The sequence below is a fragment of the Gossypium arboreum genome, chromosome 11, assembly GCF_025698485.1.
Source record: "Gossypium arboreum isolate Shixiya-1 chromosome 11, ASM2569848v2, whole genome shotgun sequence".
Lineage (NCBI taxonomy): Eukaryota > Viridiplantae > Streptophyta > Magnoliopsida > Malvales > Malvaceae > Gossypium > Gossypium arboreum.
This window is the reverse complement of record NC_069080.1, coordinates 89,122,937-89,131,604: the sequence shown is the minus strand read 5'-3', so window position 1 is coordinate 89,131,604 and position 8,668 is coordinate 89,122,937. Positions and strand designations below refer to the sequence as shown.

The 8,668-nt window shown below is 36.5% G+C and overlaps 1 non-coding gene across 1 annotated transcript; it reads left to right on the top strand.

Annotated features, from left to right (window-relative positions):
* Nucleotides 1–365: 365 nt before the first annotated feature.
* LOC128284554 (small nucleolar RNA R71) lies at nt 366–472 on the top strand. The gene has a single exon (XR_008274978.1). It is a non-coding gene; the product is annotated as a small nucleolar RNA R71 (small nucleolar RNA).
* The last annotated feature ends 8,196 nt before the right edge of the window (nt 473–8,668 follow it).

The following is an 8,668-nucleotide window of genomic DNA, read 5'->3' as shown; positions in this document are numbered from 1 at the left end:
GCTCGTTATCGATGTTGTGGCCATAAGGTTGGTATTCCAAATGGCTTGTTCCACCTCCACTTGCTTCACACTGCATTACTGGGTGAACCTGTGAAGAACTAAGAAAACCATCAATCTTTTTATTTAGAGGTTCTACCTGATTTGATAGCATAGTAATCGAATCGACATTATAAACGCCTGCTATTTTAGTTGGTTTTGTCCTCATGACTTGCCACTGATAGTTATTCAGTGACATCTCCTCTATAAACTCATAAGCATATTCAGGTGTTTTATTATTGATGGTTCCGCCAGCAGCTGCGTCAACCATTTGCCGAGTTGAAGGATTCAGACCATTATGGAACGTTTGAACCTGAAGCCAAAGCAGTAACCCATGGTGAGTGCACCTTCTCAGTAAGTCCTTATATCTCTCCCATGCATCGTAAAGAGTTTCTAAGTCCATCTACACAAATGAAGAGATATCATTACGTAATTTGGCCGTTTCAGCCGGCGACAAATATTTTAATAGAAAATTTTCAGTCATTTGTTCCTAAGTAGTGATTGACCCTCGTGGTAATGAGTTCAACCACTGTTTAGCTTTGTTCTTAAACGAAAAAGGGAATAACCGAAGATGAAAATGTATCGCATAGTTCTAAGAAGTTGGCTAAATTAGCGTTGGGATCCTCATTCTGCAAACCATCAAAATGAACAAATTGCTGTATCATTTGAATAGTGTTAGGTTTTAGTTCAAAATTATTTGCAGCTACAACAGGTCTAACTATGCTCGATTCAGTTCCTGTTAAAGAAGGTTTAGCATAATCATACATAGTGCATGGAGTAGGATTTTTATTAGCCGCAATTGCAGGAGGTAGCTGATTGTCTTTGTTTTCAGCCATCTCTTCGGTTGGTGGTTAAGTATCGTCTTCTTGCTCGTTCTCTGTTTATCTTATGCTTCACCTTATTTCTCTTTGGTTTCTGCAAACTGTGCGATCGATTTCTTCGTCAAAAAGTAGTGGTCGTGACGGGTTTCTTCTAGTCATAAACTATAAAAAACCTGGCAGAAGAAAGAAAAATAAAATTAGTAAATTAGAATAAAATTAAAAATAAAATTAGATTGCAAGAAAATTAAATGGCTAAAGTAATAAAAATTGTGTTCCTAATATTTTAATTCCCCGGCAACGGCGCCAAAAACTTGATCACGTGATTTCATGATAGGTTTTAAAAAATTATAATTAATCGTTCTTGAAACTAACTATTATCGCGATGTAGGCAAGTGTACCTATCAAATAGTAGTATAGTTTTAGCAATACCAGATTGTCGAACCCAAGGGAACTAAAAGTACTAGTAATGATTGTCTTTTTATTATCTAGCATGAATAAAGAGGTTTTTGTTTTAGCTAACTAATTATCTAAACTAAGAACTCACAGAGAATGGAATTGGGGAATTACTTTTGGGAAAATCGATTGAATTAAGACAATACCTAAGGAAAAAACCACCTAGACTGCCGAATCGGGCGATTTATTCATTTAACTTGTTCCGTAGAGATCCCTAAGTTATGTTATTATCCCTATTCAGGACTAATAACGTCTAATCCCTAGATTGAATAATTGAGACCTTTCTCTAATTAACACACTAGGGTTGCATTAACTCGATCTATGGATCCCCTTATTAGGTTTCACCCTAATCCGGCAAAATCTTGTCACCCTATGTCTAGGCGCGTAATCAACTCCGCTTAATTATGACAAATGTACTCTTAGATAGGGTCTATTCCTCCTCTGAATAAGAGCTTATCTTGAATCAGTATCCTGGGATATCAAAATAAGAATTAAGAACACATAATTAAGAACAAGTTAAATATTTATCATACAATTCAGAGAATAATAACAAGATTCGTCTTAGGTTTCATTCCCCTTAGGTATTTTGGGGTTTTAGTTCATAACTAAATAAGAAAACATCTGAGAATAATAAAGAATACAAAATATAAAGAAAACCCAAAACTCCTAAAGGGGAAATTGAGGAGAGATCTTCAGTCTTGATGGTGAATCCAGCTTCTGAGATGGATCAATCGGCTTCCTTGGAGTAATTCCTTACTCCCTATTCTGTCCCCCCTTTTCTTCCTCCTCTAGGGTGTATTTATAGGCTTTGGAATGCCTAAGAGCCCTCAAATTTAGCCTTTTTTGAATTGGACTCAACTTGGGCTCGACAGGGACACGGCTGTGTAACATGCCCGTGTGTGATTACTTCAGGCAGTGCTCGAGCCTGCCAAATTGACACGGCCGTGTGGTCTGCCCGTGTGAGGAGGTCCAGGCCATGTTGATTTCATACTTTGGCCCATTTTCTCCAGTTTTGGCCCGTTTCTCGTTCCTTTCACTCTCCTATGCTCTCGTAAGTATAAAACATGAAATTAAAGCATTAGGAGCATCAAATTCACCAATTCTAATAGGAAATCATCCATAAAATGCGTTAAACATGGGGTAAAAATATGTATAAATTACGGTTTATCAATTTTTAGTGTTGAAGATGAATCTGGCTTCTGAGATGGATCAATCGGCTTCCTTGGAGTAATTCCTTACTCTCTATTCTGTGTGTCCCCTTTCTTCCTCCTCTAGGGTGTATTTATAGGCTTTAGAATGCCTAAGAGCCCTCAAAAGTGGCCTTTTTCTGAATTGGACTCAACTTGGGCTCGACAGGAACACGCCCGTGTGACACGTCCGTGTGCGATTATTTCAGGCCGTGTTCAAGCCTGTTAGAATGGAACGGGGATGTGTTCTACTCGTGTGAGTCGTGCTTCGATCCTGCCAAATTGACACGGCAGTGTGGGTTGCCCGTGTGAGGAGGTCTAGGCCGTGTTGATTTCGTTCTTTGGCCCATTTTCTCCGTTTTTGGATGATTTTTGGTTCCTTTTGCTCTCCTATACTCTCCTAAGTATAAAACATGAAATTAAAGTATTAGGAGCATCGAATTCACCAATTCTAATGAGAAATCATCCATAAAATGCGTTTAACATAGGGTAAAAAATGTATAAATTACGGTTTATCAAATACCCCCACACTTAAGCATTTGCTTTTCCTCAAGAAAAATTCTCAACTCATAATCAAAATAAATTCTTCTCAATTTATAATTTCTATCGATAATATCTCAAAATAATCCATAGGTAATCATACATTGAAAATTCAACTAAAAGAACATAAAAGTTTCAAACATTCCAAGTTGAGTATTTAATAATGCAAACATAGGTGTCTCCCCTCATCTAAGTAATTACCATTGATTCAAAATATCATAGAGTTTCACATCCTCACTACAGATTCACTGAAATCACTTGAGGTGTTTAAGGACAATAAATGAAGCACTCAATAGTCAATAATGAAAAGTCATTACTGTGATAACCCAAATTAGGGCCTAATTGAAATAGTGGTTTCAGGACCACAAAATCCGAGATAAAAATAATTATTTTATGATTATTTTGAGGTCTATGATATGATTGCATGATTGTGTGAAAATTTCGTGAAGAAATTTTATGCATAAAATGTTTAATTTGAAGTTAGGGACTAAATTGAATAAGTTGCAAAACTTGCATTCCAGAAGTTTCTAGCATGAAATTGCTTTGAAATATTAATTAGGAGGTCTTAAATAGCAATTTGACCAATTTCTAAGTTTATGGACAAAAATTGGACATGGATGGAATTTTGGAAAGTTTAGTAAGGAAGGGTATTTTGGTCATTTGGATATTAAATGAAATAATATGGGAAAAATAACACAAAAATGATCATCTTCTCCATAAGTTTCTGCTGAATTTTTCTCTCCACCATAGCTAGGGTTTCAACACTTTTAAGCTTTGATTGTAAGTGATTTCTATGCCCCTTTTTAATGTTCTTTACATTTTTGAAATCCTTGTAGCTCGGTTTACCTATTTCTACCAATATTTTGAGCTAGGGTTTATATTTAAAATTTTACCCATGGATGATATGTATGAATTTTGATGTTTTACGGTAGAATATGAAGTTTGAGATTGTGTTAAACAACTTTTGCTAAGTGATTTTTCGTAAAAACGAGTAAAATGACATAATGGGTAAAAATACCTAATATTCATAAGTACATGTTAGAGTGTGAATTTGATGTTTCTATAGAAGGGAAAAATGATCAGCATGTCATAAAATATAAGAAAATAGGATGAGGTTTAATTTACGAGCCTTGGGGCAAAAGTGTAAATATGTGAAAGTTTAGGGGCAAAATGGTAATTTTTCCAAAGTTCGTACTAGGGGTTATTTTGATGAATGTGTGTATTAAATAAATTAATTTGGTATTATAGATCAAGGGAAAAGAGATTCAAGTCGAGATCAGAGGAAAAATAAAGTTTGCGAGGAATAGGCTCGACTATTCTCATTTTGTATCGAGGTAAGTTCATATGTAAATTTTGTAATATAATCGTCATTTTAAATCATTTAATGTTATTTTTTTTGATATTATGATTGTTATCATGCAATTCTATGCTTTGTGGTCATTGTTGGACAACATGCAAAAATTTTATGAATTATGTGAAAAATGTGATAGATCACCGAAGTATCGTCATTGGTATTCCAAGGAGAATGGTAAAGAAGTACGAACGAGAAAATTCCCATTGAGCCTTAGGAATAGATTTAGATATTTGGGCATCTGAACTCATTGAGTTGAGTTCGAGTTCACTTATGGATGCGAACGTCCGAGCTCGTTGAGTTGAGTCCGAGTTTTCTTATGGGCGGGTTACATGGTAGCTTGGCTACATATGTGGCACTTATGTGCAAGCTTTCCATGTATCCGAGTTATATTTTGATGTGTTCAACGAGTAAAATTCTAGTGAAATGGAAGAATACTCAAGATGCAAGTGACGTATTGGTAAGTGTTGTGGAATGGGCACTTTGGAAAGGTATGTACTTAACCCTCAGGTTGAGACTTGATATGACAACAATAATATGGTAAGATGATGAATGATGAATAGAAATGTGATACATGTTTCGGTGATATTATGCTAATGTTGGTTGGTATAATTGCTTTTTTAAGTTATTTGTTATTTGCATGTGGACTTACTAGGCATCTATGCTTACTCCCTCATTTTCATTCTTTGTAGTTTTGACAAGTCAATTTGGAGATCGGGACGGTCGGAGGCACGCTCACACTATCACTGGACAATCGCAGTATAATGACTTGAAATTTTTGGAAATATGGCATGTATAGCATTCCAATCATTTTGTGTGTATAATCTTACGATATGGCCATGAATGGCATGGAAATGTTTGAGAATGATTAGCTATTGGAATGACTAATCAAGTTTATATATGATAACATGTATGCTTTATGTCTTAAATAAACCATGAAAATCCTTGGAAAGGTAAAATTTGCCACAAAACAGAATCAGACAGCAGTAGTGACGTGAATTTGAAAAATCACTAAAAATAGTAAAAATGAAATTAAATGATGAATAAGTTATGGAATCGAAGCTTGGTGAGTCTATTTTCATATGGAAGAAACAAAATAGGTAAATAAGTTATATTCTATGAGATATTTAAGTTTTGGTGGAACAGAGTCAAAGCGATCTTTGAATCCCCTGTTCTGAATTTAAAAATTCACCATAAATTGTAAAAAAACAATTAGGAGTTTTAAATTACATGTATGAAATCCTTTTTGAGTCTAGTTTTATGAGAAACAAACAGTATAGTCATGGAAACTTTGTACAGGGTGATATCTGATTCATAATACACAGAGGTCAGAGTAACCAAACCTTGAAAAAGGGGAGATTTTAACTAATAAACTGTACTAATTGGCCCGACCGAAAATTCTATCAAAAAATTAGTACGTATATATGAGTCTAGTTTTAAGGAAAATTTACGAAATCGTTTAAGCTGTTTAATTAATGAATTAAGTCTGTTAACACCTCGTGCTCGACTCCAGTGACGGTCTCGGGTACGGGGGCGTTACAATTACCATAGGCTTGCATGAAAATCAAATCTACACCACTATAAATTGAGATGAAACATCAATCAAAAGGTCTTTAGAAGGTTGTAATGAGGCTTGGTTAGGGGGTGTGGTCACAAGCTGAAAGAAAGGGTTAGAATTGAGATTGAATTGAAAAATTTCCTAACTAGAAAAAAGGTTAATCATCACTTGCGTACAACAGGGCTTCTTCTCAGAATATGGAATTACTAATGTGCATACATTTTTTTTAAGAAAAAGTTAAATAACATAGACTAACTATTAAGAACAAGATATAGCTAAGCAATTTCTTCAACTCAAATCTCGACAAAAATAGGGATTAATTTAGGGGATTTTAACAATAATGGGTTAAGGGTTAATATTAAGGGTAATACAAGAAATGGCTTGTTAGGCTCAAGGGAGTTTACTAGGGTTAATCATGGAGGTAGGTTTTTCATTGCATGAATGGGTTAATCCTAAGTGCCTTAATCATTTTGACATATCAAATCAAATGGTGTGGTCTTGACATGCATAATCAAGCAAGTTCTAGAATAACAGTTCGATATTGACACACTCAAAGCAATAATAAAAGTGAGCATGAAAGAATTAATAGATGCTCAAAAGGCTTAAAAATCTCACAAAAATTATGGCTTTTTGATGTTTAAAACTTGTGAATTCTAACTCAAAGTAATACCTAACTTTGGGGAAACAACCTAAGATTTTAAATTCTTAAAAATCAACTTATCATGCTTGATTCTCTAATGTCTTAAAGTTTAAACAATCAATGCATAAATCCTTATGTTTTAATTCAAGTTATATCAATAAAATCATAAATCAATCACAATTTATCCAAAATACGATATGAGAACTTTCCAAGAGAACAAGGCAGTCATTCAGGGATTTTTCTGATAATGAAATAAATACCCCCCACACTTAAGATGTACATTGCCCTCGATGTACAAAGATAGATATTAGAATATAAAAATAAGATAGGGAGGGAAGTGAAACTTCCTGTATGATGAATTCCTCGAACTGGAGCTTTGGAGAGTACTTGGTGCGAGAGTGGAGGAGGATACTCTGGCGGTGGTAGAGGTTCATTAGTCCATAAGTCCTGTGCCAAACGAATATTATATCTAGTGGTAGCTATGGTCGTGGTCGATTAGGACATGGCAGTCATGGAGAACCTTTCTCGGAGGACTTTTTAGTTCCTATGCGATGATGAGCATAAGAGCTTTATATAACTGTGATAAAATCAGGAACTTTTTAAGGGATATTAGGAAGAATAATTACTCATAAAGAAATAACCAAAATTGATAATTAAAAATAAAATTCTAAAATCTAATAAAAATAAAAAGTAGTTATAATAAAAATTAAAAACATAAAATAATAAATAAATGTTTTTAAACATCTTCTCCGCTGGATTGTGCACGAGGTGGGACTAACGATAAGATGTGGAGGTGCTGACAAATCTACTGTAGAGTAGCATCAATGTTGTCAAATCATTGAAAACACTGCTGTTGGAATCGAGTGAGGCGTTCAGAGATGTCAGCATATGAAGCTGTCGCATGAGCTGGACGAGAGGGTGGTGGTGGCTGAGTTAGTGGGTCCTCGTGCTGTGGAGGGACATCATCAGGAATGTCCTCCTAGGCCTCCTTCTCGGTAGATTGGGCGAGATGATATTGTTGAAGGTAGGTTCCTCGGTGCTATTCGATTATCCTCATGCTAAGCATGCTCGAGATGCCTTGTGGAGACATCTATAAAATAAGGGCTAAGGATGATTCTTAGGCCGCAGTGTCAAGGAGCCCGAAGTGTCGAGCCAACCAAGTCATGTAGGGGCCGATGGAGATGACCCCCTTCCTATGCCACTCTATCTGGTGCTAAATCACGAGGGCGATGAAGTAGTCAAGGTCGATGACGTGCCCGTGCGACATACACCATAAAAAGTAGGCATCGTGAGTGTTGACGACGCTAGTGCTCTCTCGTCTTCCTGTAATCGTGTGAGCCAAAATGGCATGTAGGTACCTAAGGGATGGTGGGAGAACTGATGCCTTGGAGCGGTTAGGATTGTAGGAGGCCATGCCAAGGGCCAAAGTGTGCCAGCACTTCGAAGGATAGAAGTGTATGTGGCGAGTGAGAGCATGTAGTTCATTCTCCTCCTTGAACTCCTCCATATATAAGCCCAGCGCCGTGTCGAACTTTGGGATGCTGAGCTGGTGGATTAATCCACCTAGGTGAAATTGGACCGTGCCGGGATCATCGTAGTTCGTCATTACGGTCTAGAGATGGAACGTTGAGCATAGTTCCGTTGTGAGCTCGAGGTATGTTGGCTCGATGATCCCAAAGAATAGCTCCCAAAGGTCGGTGGTTAAAAGGGCCTGAATCACATCAGCCAACTGAACTTGTTCTACGGTAGCCCAGTTGATGCAGCGGCCCGTAATTAAAGGTCGGGCCCGAAGTATTTGGAAAAGTTCTTCTTGAGGCCCACGGGGGAACTTCAGGAGAGGGTGACGAATTTTCACGGTTAGACCCGCAGAAGATGACGCTCCCTTCTATTTCTTGGAAGCTGGTACGTCCGTTTTCTTTCCTCGTGAAGACAACATGGTACCTGTAATCAAAACCATTAATTCATCTTAAGGAATGATCAAAATAAAATGAAGACAAATTGTAAATAACAATCATAATTTCAGCAACTACTAAGACTAACAAGTTAATCAAAGCAATCAATTGTATGGCGTAAAAATGGCAA